Below are 16,198 nucleotides of genomic sequence, written 5' to 3'. Positions count from 1 at the left end.
GTTACAAATATTGGTAGATTAATTATTGTATTCGCTTTCAAATTAGTTTTTCTTTTATAATAGATTCATTTAAAATACAGGTGCGGTTATATTGAATGCACTATAATATGATAGTTCAGTTCACCTTAAAATATTGACACAAGATAATAATATTGACGAATTTATTTATGTTTATGGTTTGCTTCAATTAGGTTAGGTTACGTCAGTAATGGGTCTTTAGTAGGTTAATAGAATTTTAGTTACCAAACGCTGTTTTTTATTCAGTAGGTACACTTTATGTCATGCATTTAATATATAAGCTAAGACAGAGACGGCTCAAAAAGTTGAAGCCAAGTCGAATATTGAAAGGAAGCTTAGTATTAATCATTTTTATTTCACATTATCATTACCATTATCACTGTACCTATTCCATTTTTACAATTTGTATCCCGTGATTAGATCCAATTAAGCTGTGGAATATAAGTCATTTATAATTTAAGCATTAGTTCTATTCTAATTTATACTTAGATTAACAAACGACAGAGGGCACAAACTCATGCTATCCTCAATTCAGAACATGGCCTATAGGACCAATATAGGCTTTTACATGTGACCCTAATCAATGTTGCTTCACTAAAAATGTTCTCCCAGTATGGTTCATTGACCATATTTTATAGTATTTAATTTATGTCCACTAAACATATCAAAATTGTATCTACTTAAATAAAATATCAATAGCACATATTAACTATAATAATTAAATAAGACTAAGGGATACGATTTTTTCCACTTATATAGTTACGTGTAGGTATTACGCATATAGCATTTCATGATGAACATAATATCAGCTAGGTAGGTCAGAAATAAAAATATTTATTTATCGAAAAAAAAATAGAATATTTATCTTCAAATTTCATATTTTTGTTTCTTCTAATTCTTGGTTTTAACTGTCATAAATCATAACTTATGATAAACTATTTAAAATAGTGGATCGCCTTAAGCATGAATACTAGAATTCTAGTCTTAATGGCCTTATGCATACACGTCAAATTTAGTTGTATTGAACTCCGAGGGTAATATATAGAGAAACTAGATGTAATATTTTAGAAATAATGCTCAAGCAAACAATGCAAACAAATATTTGTACACAACTAGCTTAGCATGCGATATAAACAACTGTTAGGTAAAACAAACATGAATACATACCGAATTCACATTATAATATACCCATTGAATTGGTGGTTCGTTAAAAAATGGACTAAGCCGACATTAAGTTATTCAATAGGTATTTTACCATTTACATTGGCCAAGTAGTTTTTATTGAAAATCTGTTGAAAAAGTTATTTTAAAATAATAGACACAGTTAGTATACTGCTGTTTTGACTTTAAGGTTTAAATTTCATAACAAAAATTGAATCTAAATTTACAATAATTTACATAGTTCGTATCACTGTATCAACATATTTATATTTAGTTCAGATTTTTAGAAGTGTTAAATGTAGAGTTTCTCGAAGTTTTACTTAACTTAGCATATACAACAGTACCGATATACATGATGATTCAGAAAAACGGAAAATTAAGATTAACGGTATTAAGAGCTTTTAAAAGGTCGAGTGTACTAAAGAGAAGGTTACAGGTAACAAGTTAAATTTAGTTAAATTAAATGCTAAATAAAACAAACAAATAAACATAATAATGAACAAAAAAATATATAGGTGCAACATATTTGTTTAACGGAAAAAATGTTTAAACATCAAATGAAGATCTAAAAATTGCTTCATGTGAGATATTTAGGAACTAGAAAGAGACATTCATAAAAAGTCAAAAAGAGATGTTTATTCGGAAGGAGAATTCATAACCGATTATTGCATAGTCGTCTGTGACTGCAGTCTATATTAAATGTACCTACATTAAAATATTATAATAGTTATATGGAAGTATTAAAATATGATAGACACGTGAACCTTTTTATTTCAAATTTGCTTAAAAACTGAGGATACTTTTAACACGGTTAATGATTATTTTAAAGAATAATTTTTGGACATTAAGATTAAAACCTAACCTACTAAAAATAACACCTAAAATAGACCTACTTGCATACAGTATTAAATTACCTACAATATGTAAAGACTACCGAGTGGTGCTTATGTACAAAAAATACATTTAAAACAATTAATAAACTATAATGACAATCAACAAAATTGTCATGGGCTAGTAAAATGTTTTTTCATTATTAAAAATTATGATTATTAGGTAAATACATATAGCTAATATATTATAGGAAGGTTTGACAATTTTATTTTATTATAAATCCATACGAATACTGGAAAAACTAAAATAGACCATGGTGCACCATTCTTGATAGTTGATACACCCAACCTAACCTAACCAAGTAGAATTAATTTATACCATTTTCGCAACATCAAAACTAGGTTTAGAACCTTTTCAGGGCTTCCGGTTATTTGAAGATCCAGCCGAACAGATACGCTTAAATATTGCGTGGTGGTCGGCAATATTACAATATACTTACAAGTAATTTTAAACATATTAGGATATTTTTTCTACAATATTACGTGTTAATGACCGATAGAAAACGTAAGACCTCATAGTTATATATGCAGTATGTAAAGACAGTTGCTTTAAGCTCTAACCATACACGTTGTCTGTAATGTAATAATATTTGCTAGCACCAAAAACAACATTTTTAAGGAATTAATTTTTAATATTTGAGTGTAAGAAAAAGAAGTGAAAGCCGTTATTTTTACGTTATAACTATGAATACTTAATAAAATGATAAAACTTAATAAATGTCTGATATATGGTATAAAATATAAAATAAAACATGACATTTTAATAAAAATAAACGTTTTTCCTACCTACTTTAAACTAATTGCATTATCCACATTCTTAAAGTATAATAGGTACAATAATAGAATTGTTGAAAATATAAAAACAAAAGTAAATTTCATACCTTGTCTATTATAATATCTAAGTTAGTAATATAATATAATAATTTCAGTTAGTTATAGCCCCTTACGTTTTGATACTAAAAAATTCATGAGTTTTTTCATAATGGATAATTTATTATGTAAATGATTTAATTTTTTTCTCACTTGTCTGTTGATTGTGTTTTAATGTCAGCTAGAACCCTAAAATTACAGTACGGGTGTATTAGTCAAGGATTACCGTATGGTCAATGTAGTCAGCAACGCGCATTAGTGACAAAGGCAAGACCAACAACATTCCACCTCTTGTGTACCTTGAAGGGAATAAATTCGAAAGCACTTTTTAATTTCACGGTTTGGCTACAATATTTCAATAATAATAAACACTAGTAATTTTTTTCTTTATAGCTAGAATACGACGAATTATACAAAAATTCTTTGAGTTTCAGTAGAGCGGTGGCGACTATAATCTTTATTGTATGCTGATGCAAATTAGATTGTTTTTTTTTATTTATGTATATAGTATTCACTATTCAGTAATACCATTTAATTTTTAGTTTGTTGGTTTCTTTTTTCTTTAAGGTCTAAAAAAAACGTGAAACATACCAAAATAATAATTTAACGAGTAAACAATAATTATTATGTTCAATATCTTTTATTCTATTTCAATACCTTACTAAATTGAAATACAGAATTCTAAATATTTACAGCATAATATATTGATGGCATCTGGAGGGCGTTTGGATAAATTATAATTAATGAACTGAAAAATAGTATATTTATAGAAAAGTCATGTTTCATAAATCATAGTGGGAAGACATATAATATATATTTTTTCGTCATAATGTAATTATTATCACTGCTTTATTTTATTAAAAAATTCTTCAGTTGTGATAAATTATAAATTATGCTTGCCTTTTTTTCTGAATGAAGCTATAATAATTCAACGTATACAGAACGTACATATTGTATACTAATGTATGTATAGAAAAAGTTCGTTATGTGAAAATAAGTAGTTGCATTCAAAAACATTGAGCTTTATAATACTTTCATTGATCCTATAGGTAAATGTTGAAATGAAATTTTAATATATAAATATTTAATGTCCCGCAGAGTCTTTGTGTGCTTATGTAAAAAAGGTACAACGAAAACTAGACTTGAATGTTTAATTAAACAGACAGCAGCAACTATTTTTACATTTCTTAAAATTGTTCTTTTTATATAGTTCACAAAGACGTATTAAGTCATCGTAGATAATATATCATGAATCCTTATATTCTCGTTGAGATATGAAGTTATATTTTAACTAAACTTTTTATGTATAGGGACATATCTTATCTATTTTGTATCACAAAAGTAAGACATCAAGTATTTGAACTTAATAAATAATACAGTTAAATCAATGTTTAAAATAATCAGTTTGAAGTGTTTAAACCAATAAGTGTAATATATTTTGAGATTTTTAATACGTTTTATACTTTTATTAAACAAAAGATATTTAGAAAACAACTCGAATCGAGCTAATATTTTATGGAAGAGTTTTGCTTTATTTTTAAAGTTCTAAACCTTATGATGGTGTGATGGCTAACTACCCGTATCCAGTAGTTTTAGTCACTTTAAAAAAACGACCTTATGTGAAAAAGAGGTAAAACTAGCCAAGAAGAGACAACGGGGTTAAAATTATTTATTTGAAGAATATTTATAGATGGGAGGAGAGTCGCTAAACACAATCGACCGCTATATTTCACTAGACTAGGTGGCCATAGCGGTGCAGCCATTGTCTGAATAAATCAAACTTTCATTTTCTTAATGGTTTTGTTTTGTCAAAATTCCAAAAACTTAAAAACCGTCTCCGGTCCTTATGCCAAAGAGGCAACAAATCAACCAGACAGCTATAAAGTGAACAGAAACGGATTTTTTCCTTGTACACTTCTGGTGTCGACAATAATCATTCCTCAATGAGCGGAAGACAAATTGTAGTGAAAACGATTGATTGCCTAGGCCAATAAGTATTTACCCAACAAACTTAGTTTGATATATATTCCATATAATATTTATCGAAAATTGTCCTAATTAGTAATTAGAGATTTAAGACTGAACAAAGTATTAGTTGTACAGTTATGAGTTATATTTGAAAACTAGTTTTGAGTGTTATAATCTTTTCTTATATAATAAGATTTTTCTCAAATATATTGGACCACCAGATTTATGTTACCCCCAATATTTAAATTTGATAATTGATGTTTTCGAAGTCGGTTTATTATTTTCATATAAGTTATTTAAAAATGGTCGGAAATTAGAAGTTACAAAAAAAAACTACAGATAACAAAATATGATCATATTTTTTCTTCATAAACGTTTTTAAATTAATTAATTTTAGTTAGAAAATTGTAATACAGCTTCAATTTTTATTTCGAAGAACTGAAATGTAATAAAATGTTCACTAATACTAGAAAATATTACTATTTTTAAGTCGAATTAAAATTTTTATTTAAATCGTAACTACAATATATCATTTGTTTGTAGAAGTTATGTAAATAAAAGTACTAAAAGCAACGGTTGTAATTTATACATTTATGCAATTCTCTAATCTATATGTTGATTTTTATTTATTGATCACTATCTAATCTATCATGTCACCCGCATTAAAGTATGCAAATGCATGAACATTCACGCCCAATAACCAAAACGTCACTGTCGTTTTAAATCATGAAATATTAATTTTATAACATCGTAAAACGTAAAATGTAACACATTGAACCGAACAACATTCAGTGAAAATAACTTAAGAACTGAACTTAATTAGATTAGGTTAAAATAGAACTTTTTAAAACTGTATAATATAAAGAAGATAATTAATTATTTAAAATTTATTTTTGTTTATCTGCCTCACCAAATGCTACATCAATGTACACCGACTTTGGAGGAAATTTTGTATTTTTAAAAGTATTACAAATTTGTTCAAGGTTTTTAAAAATTAACAATTTTGAGAAATAAATAATAATTGTAATTCAAAATACACATTATGAAATCTTCAAGAGCTTTAGTCAATAAATTATGGTCCCAAGCAGTATTTTTGTTATCGTCCTTTCATCTAGGCTTGAGTCAATAAATACGGTACATAAACATTTTAATGGTAGGTTTTATTATTGACATACAGAAATACCAATTTTTTTCAACAGAAAATACTACTTATTTTAAATTCACGATCTTAATCTTAATCAGCGCAACGAAATGGTTTCTACAGTATAAGAGGAAGTTAGTAAGATTACAAATCGTTTGTGTTTCGTAAGACAATCCCCTTATAATAATATAACTGATGGATTTGTGTATTGGTTCATTTCTCTGTTAGGTCTTATCGGTCCTCTGCAAATGACTGTGCGCAATAAGTCAACAGCAAACACAAAAGAAACTGACTGAGAAGTCTTATTATTATGGACTCGGGATAAATGCACTAGCATTACCCCTCGGCGCATACGGGAAATGACCACTGGAAAGGGGACTTATGAGTCATCTGAACTTTGGAGGGTATATCGAATAATATAAAGGGTCTACTCCGGGGTCTACCGTCGCCGTCTTGGTTTTATAGGCGGAAATAAAATTTGGAAAATATTATAAAAATGATAGGAAACAAACGCCCAAACGTCCTCAGGGAACAATTGATCAATATTAATTTTGTTTGTCAAATCAAATGAATTTAGTAGGTACGTATAATATGTTTATTCGTAGTTTTATTTTTCATGTTTTCTCGAAAAAAAAATTAGATATTGAAAATTCTGCGAATATTCAAATACAATACATAATTTAAAACATTGTACAGTTTCAAGCTAATACCAACGTTTATTTTTCTCCGACTGTGTTGTTGAACTTTATGTAAATTGTATTGCTTGCAACAATCGACAATTTTGTTTGTTCCAGTATTAACTATTTACATAAAAAAAAAATGGACCATAAAAATATTTAAAAAATATCATGTTATTGCTTGCCGTTTTTTTTTTATGACGGTCACGTTTAACATGGTAATGCGCTCGTTGGTATGACTTCGCATGATCTGTTAACTTCGCGCTAACACGTACAATCATTGTCGGGTGGTATCATTCCCGTTTGAATAATAACGTTATTAACCATATAATTTTTCAAGACCACACACGTAGAATCGAGTTGACAAATGACAAGTAGGGATTACTAGTGTCTAGTATTTTGCTAAATAAAAATGTTTTCATGAACATCGATGCATACAATCATTGAAGAATATTTATTTATAATATTAGAGGCCTATCTATGGAAAATTAATAATTTTAGAATAATAAATGATAACATTAGGTATGTAGGTATAGTCGGCAAAGTCATAAATTCATTAATGTTTTCCAAATTTTAAATTTAAGCACAATTACTCAGGTTAACTTTAAGTTTCAGGAGTAATTAAATCTATCAGTATTTACTTTAAAAACTATGTATACCTTCAAAATATACACAACTAAGGAAATAAAGACCTCGGCCAAACCTTTTTCAAAGTGGATTGTGGATAAGAAATACGTGTAATCGATTAGTAAATTAATTGACAATACCTATACTTAACAAACAAGCAATATGTATTTCTAACAAATATTATCATCGAAACACTTAGTAGTAGTTGCTATATTAAGGTAAAGAGTAGTACGTGTTAATGCTAATAGTGAAAGTAAAATTAAAAATCGTCAAATATTTTATGTGAAAATATATAATATTTACTGTGTACCTACAACAAGATGTAGGTCAATTAATTATACTATCCAAATAAATCTCATAAAAGTAAAAAACCAATTACTTTTCATTCGATTGCAAATATTTAACATTAGATTTACATAATAAATATCTGTTGTCAAACACTAAAAACTTAAGTATAATATTGTAAGAATAATATTATTTAATATTTCAATTCTACTATGGAGTCTAGGTTGAATCGTTTTTAATTCTCTTAAACTCAGATACAACTATTATACCTTTTCAGACTTATCCATCCATTGTTATCAATAAACATATAATAACGAGTATAATAATATAATGTAGGTACAATTCAATTTGCATTTTTCGTATTTATGGTGCATAAAATACGAGTGTTATTACAGACACGAGATAATAATATCGATTGTATATTATGTTTATTATTATTTTGTCAGTGGTGCGCTAAAATATTTCCCCCTAGATATTGCAGATACTGCTGCAGCCGCAGCGGTAGTTCACCTACATAAGGTTATTAGGTATTATCGCATCGGACATCGGTGGCGGGTCCGATTTGTATCCGGACAAAGCATAAAGAACGCGTTTTTATGTGCGTTGTCCGCGCGTTATCCACTGACTTTACGACCACGACTCCCTCTATAGTTCTTCTTCCGGTGTACACACAACAATAACGAGCAGAGTAGATAAGGAGCACAGAATATTGTATACAATGTGATGCACACCAGAATTATATTATTTTATATTAGAGTATAGAGTAGGTAAGTAAAGCATTGAAATATTATTAAAGGAGAAAGCTCCTACACGCTGGAGCTATAATAATATACCTAATGCGCAGTCGATTTATCTAATCAAACTCAACACACATAAATGGTATACCTACGCGTACTACTCATGTTGTTTTTCCACTCTTTATTCGATTAAGCTACGTTGGGCGGTGTTCCGCACAACAACTTTTGACGACTCACGTTGTACCTATACCGCAGTATATGCACACGTGAGGAGGACGCGCGGTTTAGTAGTAGTGGGTCGGAAATGGAATCACGTTCCGCAGCAGCTACACAGGCGCCGTTATGGCTACCGAAATTGATAAATCATTACCTAGGTCATAGGTTAATAATATTAACCGATATTCTCGAGATATTATATGTATACATATATAGCAAACAGTATTCTATATTTTAGATAAATTTACCGACGAGGAAATTAAACACAGCAATGTTTATGAGCAAACAACCTTAACAACCTAACAACAGCAATTTAAACATATATAAATACGCGACGCACGCAATGTTATCATCTAGAAACAGACCACACACGCATCACTGTTGTTGCTGAACTTTCGTTATTATCTTACGAGGACGTGATGCCCGCGTGTGTTGTATCCGCATCTTACAAACCGATACGTATATAACTTATGATTAATTCTAAAATAAATTGTACAAAAATGACTTACCGATAGGTTTCAAATATGGAATTATTCCTGAGTTCCGCAATAATTTCTAAACATAAGAAAAATAGAAGTTATAAAATAATGATGTATAGCACAAAATCTACATTGACTTTTAAATTTTAATACATCCATAATAAATATAAATAAATAATATAAATAATATTAGTATCTATAAACGTAGATACGATATAAACGGAATATGATAATAAAATAAACAGAATCTCGGGTGGAACATAAACATTTAAAACGAATCGTTTTCATTGGTATTTTTTGTACTCGAATTTTAACGTAACGCTTGATTAGTAACAACTAACAATAGAAGGTTAAACAACAAAAGTTTATAAAATGTCATTATTAATACATTTAATTAGTAGGTCAATGTTCAATAATGTATTTTTTTTAAACACTTTTTGCATATATTATTAATTCTGGACAACATGTACTTGTATATGTACAAAAGAATAAACTCGAGAAACTTATTATTTTGTTTCATTTGTTACTTAAAATTATAAAAAAGTGAAAAGTAGAATTGTGAAAAATAGCACATAATATTATTATATAAGCCAAACATACATATTTTAAAAATCCTACATAATCATTTATTTTAGCTTTATTAATATATTCAGACCAACTTGTAGATATTTGAACACCATTTAAAACATTTATTATGATAAATAAATTAAATTCATGTGTACAAATCTCCTGTAATTTTTATTTTACTTTATTAATTTTGTTGGTTTTAGGATGAATAAATAAATAATAAATATAAATAAATAAATAAATATATATATATTATACTCGATATTATATTATTGTCTAGAGAAACGAAAAACACGTTAACTATAGGGATACCTAAATGACGTTGACAAACATTCCCATGGGCGTCGGATTCATATGAGCTGCAAGTATAATAATAATAATAATAATAATAATAATAATAAAATACTGTTATTAAAAAAAAATGTTTAAAAAAAACTCGGTCATATTTCATCGCGTCCACTTGGTGTTTGCAGTGACCATAATATGTGGCCATGATGATAATGCTTCTTGTGGGGATTTACGATCCTCCACACGTTAGGGGTTTAATGGACCCCCTCGGCCCGTTAACCTCTTTGCCTGCCCTGTGTGCAACAACCCCGCAAAACCGTTTAAATTAGGGAGAGCACGGTAAAATTGTTGCATGGGTTTTAAGTGTATGCTTTTGGTTTCGACGTCCGCACCCTTAAATATGGGCCAACTGGGTATATACCTATATATGGTGGTTTGTCCACCGATCCTACGTGCTTGGGTATTAATGATTTTACAATGTTTCCTTAATTGGATGATGAGCCCGACTGTAAACCAAATAAGTAGGCTTCAATATAATTGTTTAGAATGACGAAATCATCATATTATAGTAAAATATTAGCATTCGCATAAGTGATGCAAAATATAGAATACTGTGCGAGTATATTGTAGGACATGGGTACTGATGGCACAGTGAAGAACGATGATAAATTTCTTTAATTTTTCTTGTAAATTGCGAAACAAAAATATAGCACATTCTGTCGTTGACAATTAAAATTGTTTTTCATGTTTTGATTTTAAATTAGTAATAATTATGTACCTACTTAAATAATACATTTTTTGAAATCCGTGAAAAAAAATATAATAAAAACTCTGCTCAAGCACAGTTTATATTACACTCAAATAATTCAGTAATAAGTAAATTTGCACTAATATTGACTACCTATAAACAAATTGAAGTAAATATCCGATTAGTATACCAATTTGTTATGGTACGCGTGAGTAAGACTGGAGGGGAAATAAGACCGAGGGTACGACTCGGGGTACGACGTCTTAATAATAAATGACTATTGTATATTAATTTTATTAATTTTATTCTATAATGATCCTAGAACAAGGACTATCCAGTATCTAATAATGAACAACCCAATGGAAAAACATTTTTCATTACCTATTGTAAACCATAACTTAGTGAACCGCTGAATTCCGATAACTTTCCAAACTATATTAATTATTAACCCCAAACTCAATTTATTGAGCAGCATTTCAACACTGTTATCTTAAAGTAAATAGTAATTTAGATGGCTAAATTTATCAATATTATTACAATGAAATCATCCCAAAATGTAATATCTTTACCTAAGTATTTATAAAGATAAAATAAAACAAAAAAGTGTTTTTTTTTTTGGCCGAGGTAATCCTCTGAAACTACTGAATTGATTCCATCGGGTTCTACATCGATGAATCGGGCCCGATCCTCTAGTTGATATCTTCTATGCGAGTATATAACCGACCCGACTCTTGCACCTGGAAAGCAGAGCGGTGAAATTGGAGTACACATACAGCTGTCCGATATATAACACCTTTACATTAAAAAAAAAAACGAAATCCCGAGCAGAGCAATATGCTATAGAAAAGCTTAGCTATACATAAAATACAGGCAATGAAAAATGTATTTAAAAAAAAAAATTAAGATCGAAGTAATGTTAAAATGAGATCTAAATTTGTGCATATTGGACATTTTAGAATAGGAAACAATCTTTCATCATTATCTTGGCAAAATACTGTTATACACGAGGAGAAAGAAACTTTCTACAAAGCTGTTCTCCTGTAAGCGTGAATTATTGCTCAAGTTTCATAAGTACAGAACTTGAAGTGAATATTTTTTAGTGTTACAAAGGCCATTTACAAAAGGATGGGCCACTTTCTTACATTCAATACGGATATATATACATAGCACATCTGTGCAACCAAATATCGTTGGATTGAATGTCTCAAAAACTGAAAAATGTTCGATTTCATACGTTACAAAAATAAGTTTCTGATGACAATGCAATAATCATGTCAATTTTATAAAAGACGATTTCTTAAAATTTAAAATCTCCGTTAACAATATAAATTTAAAAAGTTGGTAGTGAAAAATACATTTCATAGGAGGTAGGTTGTATTTTATTAAACAAATTATATTTGCCTTTTATATATATTTCCCCAGTATAATGTATAGCTACTATTTCGTATATTATGCATTGGTACATAAATAACTGGAAGGGCATAAAATGTAATAAAACTCTATTTAACTGTAGAATACCTACCTAGTAAAAGGTTAGGTAAGGTTGGAAGATGGTATTTTGTGACAGTTTTGGCCGAAGGTACACCAGTGCAGGGAAAAAAACTGCCACGACCCACTCCATGCCCGTCGCAAAAACCAGGCCGGTTAGAGTACTGCCTTGGTGTACGTTTGGCCTTAAGTACTTGTAATTTGCGACACCAATAGGTAGGTATATATAGGCGCCAATAGATGCGCGTGTAATTTGCGCAAAATATATAAAAAACAACAAGCAATTTACACCATACCTAAATGTTAATTTTGGTAATCTACGACATGACAGAAAACGAAAAGGCTATATATGTTATCTGCGCCACACGTTCAATTTGAATGATTAGGAATTTAAATGATCAATTTACCGGACTCACATCAGTTAGCAAATAAGTAAAACGTGAATAGATAACATGGACTATTTATAACACAAACATTTGGACAATGAATTAATATATTTCTAATTTCTTCATATTAACTGAAATAATGCTTCGAATATACTTATTTATGCATAAAGTACGCGTATACTCACAATAACAATACAATATAAGCTTACATTGTTTATTTCACTGTATGTATATATTTATTGAAATGTGTCTATCAAAATGAACTTGATTCATGGGATAAAATATAAATTAGAATAAGTTTAAAAATCACTATTAATTATTTTAAAGTGACGCAAATTACAATTTTAGTAAGTACAAGATTGCACAGGTTACCTACATAATGCCCTTTTGACTTTTGTCTAGTTTTATGTTGCGCAAATTACATTTTTTTTTGGAGGAATCTGCATACACCTGTTAGGTTATATAGACTTGGGTGTCGGGTACCTTAACCTAATCCGTAAGACACCATACCGCATGAATATGTATAATATTATGTAATGACTATAATATAAACATATACATAGGTAACACGTGTTAAAAATTAAAATTTTCATTCGTGTCAACTGATGATTCTTTTGTCAAATAATAATAATTTTTTCAAGAAAGTTTCTTTTTCTTTTCATAGATGTAAGTCGTTATAAAACAACATTTTTTGAATGAGAACATTCGTTTTTAATCTTTTAATCTAAACTCTAAAGTATAGACTATTTAACGGAATATCTACTACTTCCATAAATGGGTGCAAATTTAATTTTGAACGAGAAGTTTATACTCAAATTTATAAGTTATAAGTAGCTATTTAAAGTTAAGATGAGGTAAGCGGAGGGACACAACGCACAGAAGTCGCTCCACTACTCTGTGAATACCGAGGTTAATACAATCTTTAAATACTTACACCTATCAATAATGAACTAATTGTCCAAAAATGTGTTTTAATATCAAAATTACGAAATACTCGGAATAATATTCTCCTTCGTAATAAAATTAAAAATATAATATGTTGCCATACACTACTATAAAAACTTAAAAACGATTAAGATTAAAAAAAGTAATAATTATATATGATTGTTTATCAAACATTCTATATAGGCAATATAATCTAGCAAACATGTACCTAGGTGAAACAGTTTTTTGAAAGAATGCGAGTTTCTTTGATAAAAGGATTTCCGAGGATTTCCCTGTGTATAGTTTACAATATGTAATATATTAACACTGTAAACTGTATAAATACCTATAATGTATGTGTGCATAACAGTTTTTCATGTTTAGTGTTTGTGGCGGAAAAACGAGAAAAGGGGCCCCCTTTGCCTGGTCACAGCTATAATAAGAGGGTTTGGTACGGATTGCATTAGAGTCGAGTGGTATTTTTTTTACAACACTCCACTCTTTTGGTCGGAGTACATGACAAAGCCGGTTGATTGAACGACTCACATGCATCTTGGACGACCGGCGGTGACGACAATGGATGTGGAATTAAAACCTGCAGGAGCATCCAACCGTTTCGATTAATCGAACTCGTGGCCTTAGGGGACGAAAAGTAGACGAATAAAAAAAAATAATCCCATGCGAACCGAGACAAATATAGTAATTAGCCCATCGGTTGACAAATCGATTGTTCAATTTCTCTATAACTATAAATACCCATTATCCTATATACATATACCGATGTACATATTTCATATAATATAAGTTTATTATTGATATGATTATATAAAGAAATTCATCAGGCAATTTGCTTCAACAGACATTCGATAAACTGTAATGAATAATGAATGCATTGTGTACATATAATTGTACTGCAATTTACCGTTTCGGGGGTGAACATAACATTTTATTCCATATTATACTGTAGACTTCGTGTTTGTATGTGCTTCGTTGGACGAAAACGGACGTGAGAAAACATAATATTTGCATTATTTATACACTTCATTGGTCATGTAGCATTCGTTACACCGAAAACGCACCCCTCCCCTTTTTATTTGTAAATGAGTAAATAATAAAAAGAGTAACTCAACACCATGAAATTATGTCGAATGCCATACGGCGCTCCGTATAGTCCTTTGAATACGAAAATATTGTATCCCCTACCCATATATATTTTTTACGAACATAGTAATGCGTCGAGAAACCGTAGGAAACAGTAGTTATGTTTCGAGGTCTATAATATTATAAAGTATTAATTTTATAAGGAATGCGTAACTGGTAAGGTGAATATCGACCACCGCGGGATGAAAGCATACTTTGCCATTTCACTAAAGCAACTTTTCAAAATGTACGTTTACATTTTTAAAAAGCTTCGCAACTATTTTAATCGCTGTACCTAACATAACAGTTATTAAAGGTAAGATGTACACCATTCCAGTCACGGAAATAAGTAGTACCCGTGGTGTCGTCGTTTCAAACATGGAAAAAAGTAAATACACAATTCAATTTGTAAAATGCTAAATTGCAGAATAAAATTGTAAGTAGGTGCCTACTTTTGTACTTTCAATGTCGTTAATTTCATCAAACTTACTTAACCTAAACTTAAAGATATTGCAAATGGGATAATGCTAATAGGTAAATGATTTTTTTTTTAACCATCCACATTCTATTTTAATATCTACATCATAAATATCTACATTATAATAGCTAACCGTTTTTATGTAAATTTATTTCGAAGTTTAAAGACATGAGAAAACTAAATTTTAACGACGATTGAAAAAGTTTCAATCTGTATGCCCGGGTATACCTATACGGGAATCAAAGCTGACATTCTGTTTGTTAAGGACTATAGAAATAAAAATAACCACGATTTAGGTACCTAAAAATGAATAAGCTAATTTAAATCTATAAACTGCCTTTGTATATTAATGTAATTACGTAACACCAAATATTTAACAGATTAGGTGTGAGATAATTATAAATAAATCCGACGGAATTATTTCAAGTAAACAAAATTAGCACAACGACGTACCTAGCTTATAGACGTAAACTGCTAAAAAAAAATTGAATAGCAAAAATCATTAAAAAAAATATCTAATATAGGTAGGTACGACTTATTATGAATTGTACATTTCATTTTCCATGTATTTATTTTTAGTGACACAATAATATTTTTGTTTATATTGCGAAAATAATTTTTATAGTTATGAGTATAAAATAAGGGTTAAAAGATTATAAAATGTATATTTATTATATTATTACGCCTTTATTTTACGACGGAGACAATTAACAACATAATAATACATCAAACGATTCCCGTACCCCACCCTCTCCCTATCAATGTTTGGCAAGACTCGAACAGAAAATATATCGTTTGATAACATTCAAAAACTGAAACATGTTTTTAGTGTTTTATTTGTTCAGAGTAAGTAGGTACAACGTATGCATTTTTCGCATTGTCCTCTTTCCACTACTAGACCTTCAAAATATCTTTTCACGCACACACGAACGACGAGGATATCGCCAATCCCCAGAGACCAAGCAGTGTAAAATACGACGGCTATTATGTCGTTTTTTTCTATCCATTTAATAGGTGTAGGTACCAGTAAATATTCACAACATAGAGAAAAGACAAAATTTCGTATAATTATTAAGTTACAGATCACTAAATAAAATATCATAATATAAT

At 29.4% G+C, this 16,198-nt stretch overlaps 1 protein-coding gene across 2 annotated transcripts in view; it reads right to left on the bottom strand.

Annotated features, from left to right (window-relative positions):
• LOC111031364 overlaps positions 1-16,198 on the bottom strand; it is a 97,024-nt gene that overhangs the window by 75,598 nt on the left and 5,228 nt on the right. Inside the window, exon 2 of one of the 2 annotated variants that reach the window (XM_022311272.1) lies at positions 9,100-9,145. The exons of the other annotated variant lie outside the window; for it this stretch is intronic. The gene's annotated coding sequence lies outside the window, so the exon portion shown is untranslated. The remainder of the gene's footprint in view (positions 1-9,099; positions 9,146-16,198) is intronic. 2 annotated transcript variants of the gene reach the window in all.

Source organism: Myzus persicae, unplaced genomic scaffold, assembly GCF_001856785.1.
Source record: "Myzus persicae strain clone G006 unplaced genomic scaffold, MPER_G0061.0, whole genome shotgun sequence".
Taxonomy (NCBI): Eukaryota; Metazoa; Arthropoda; class Insecta; order Hemiptera; family Aphididae; genus Myzus; species Myzus persicae.
This window is presented reverse-complemented; position numbering and strand designations above follow the sequence as displayed.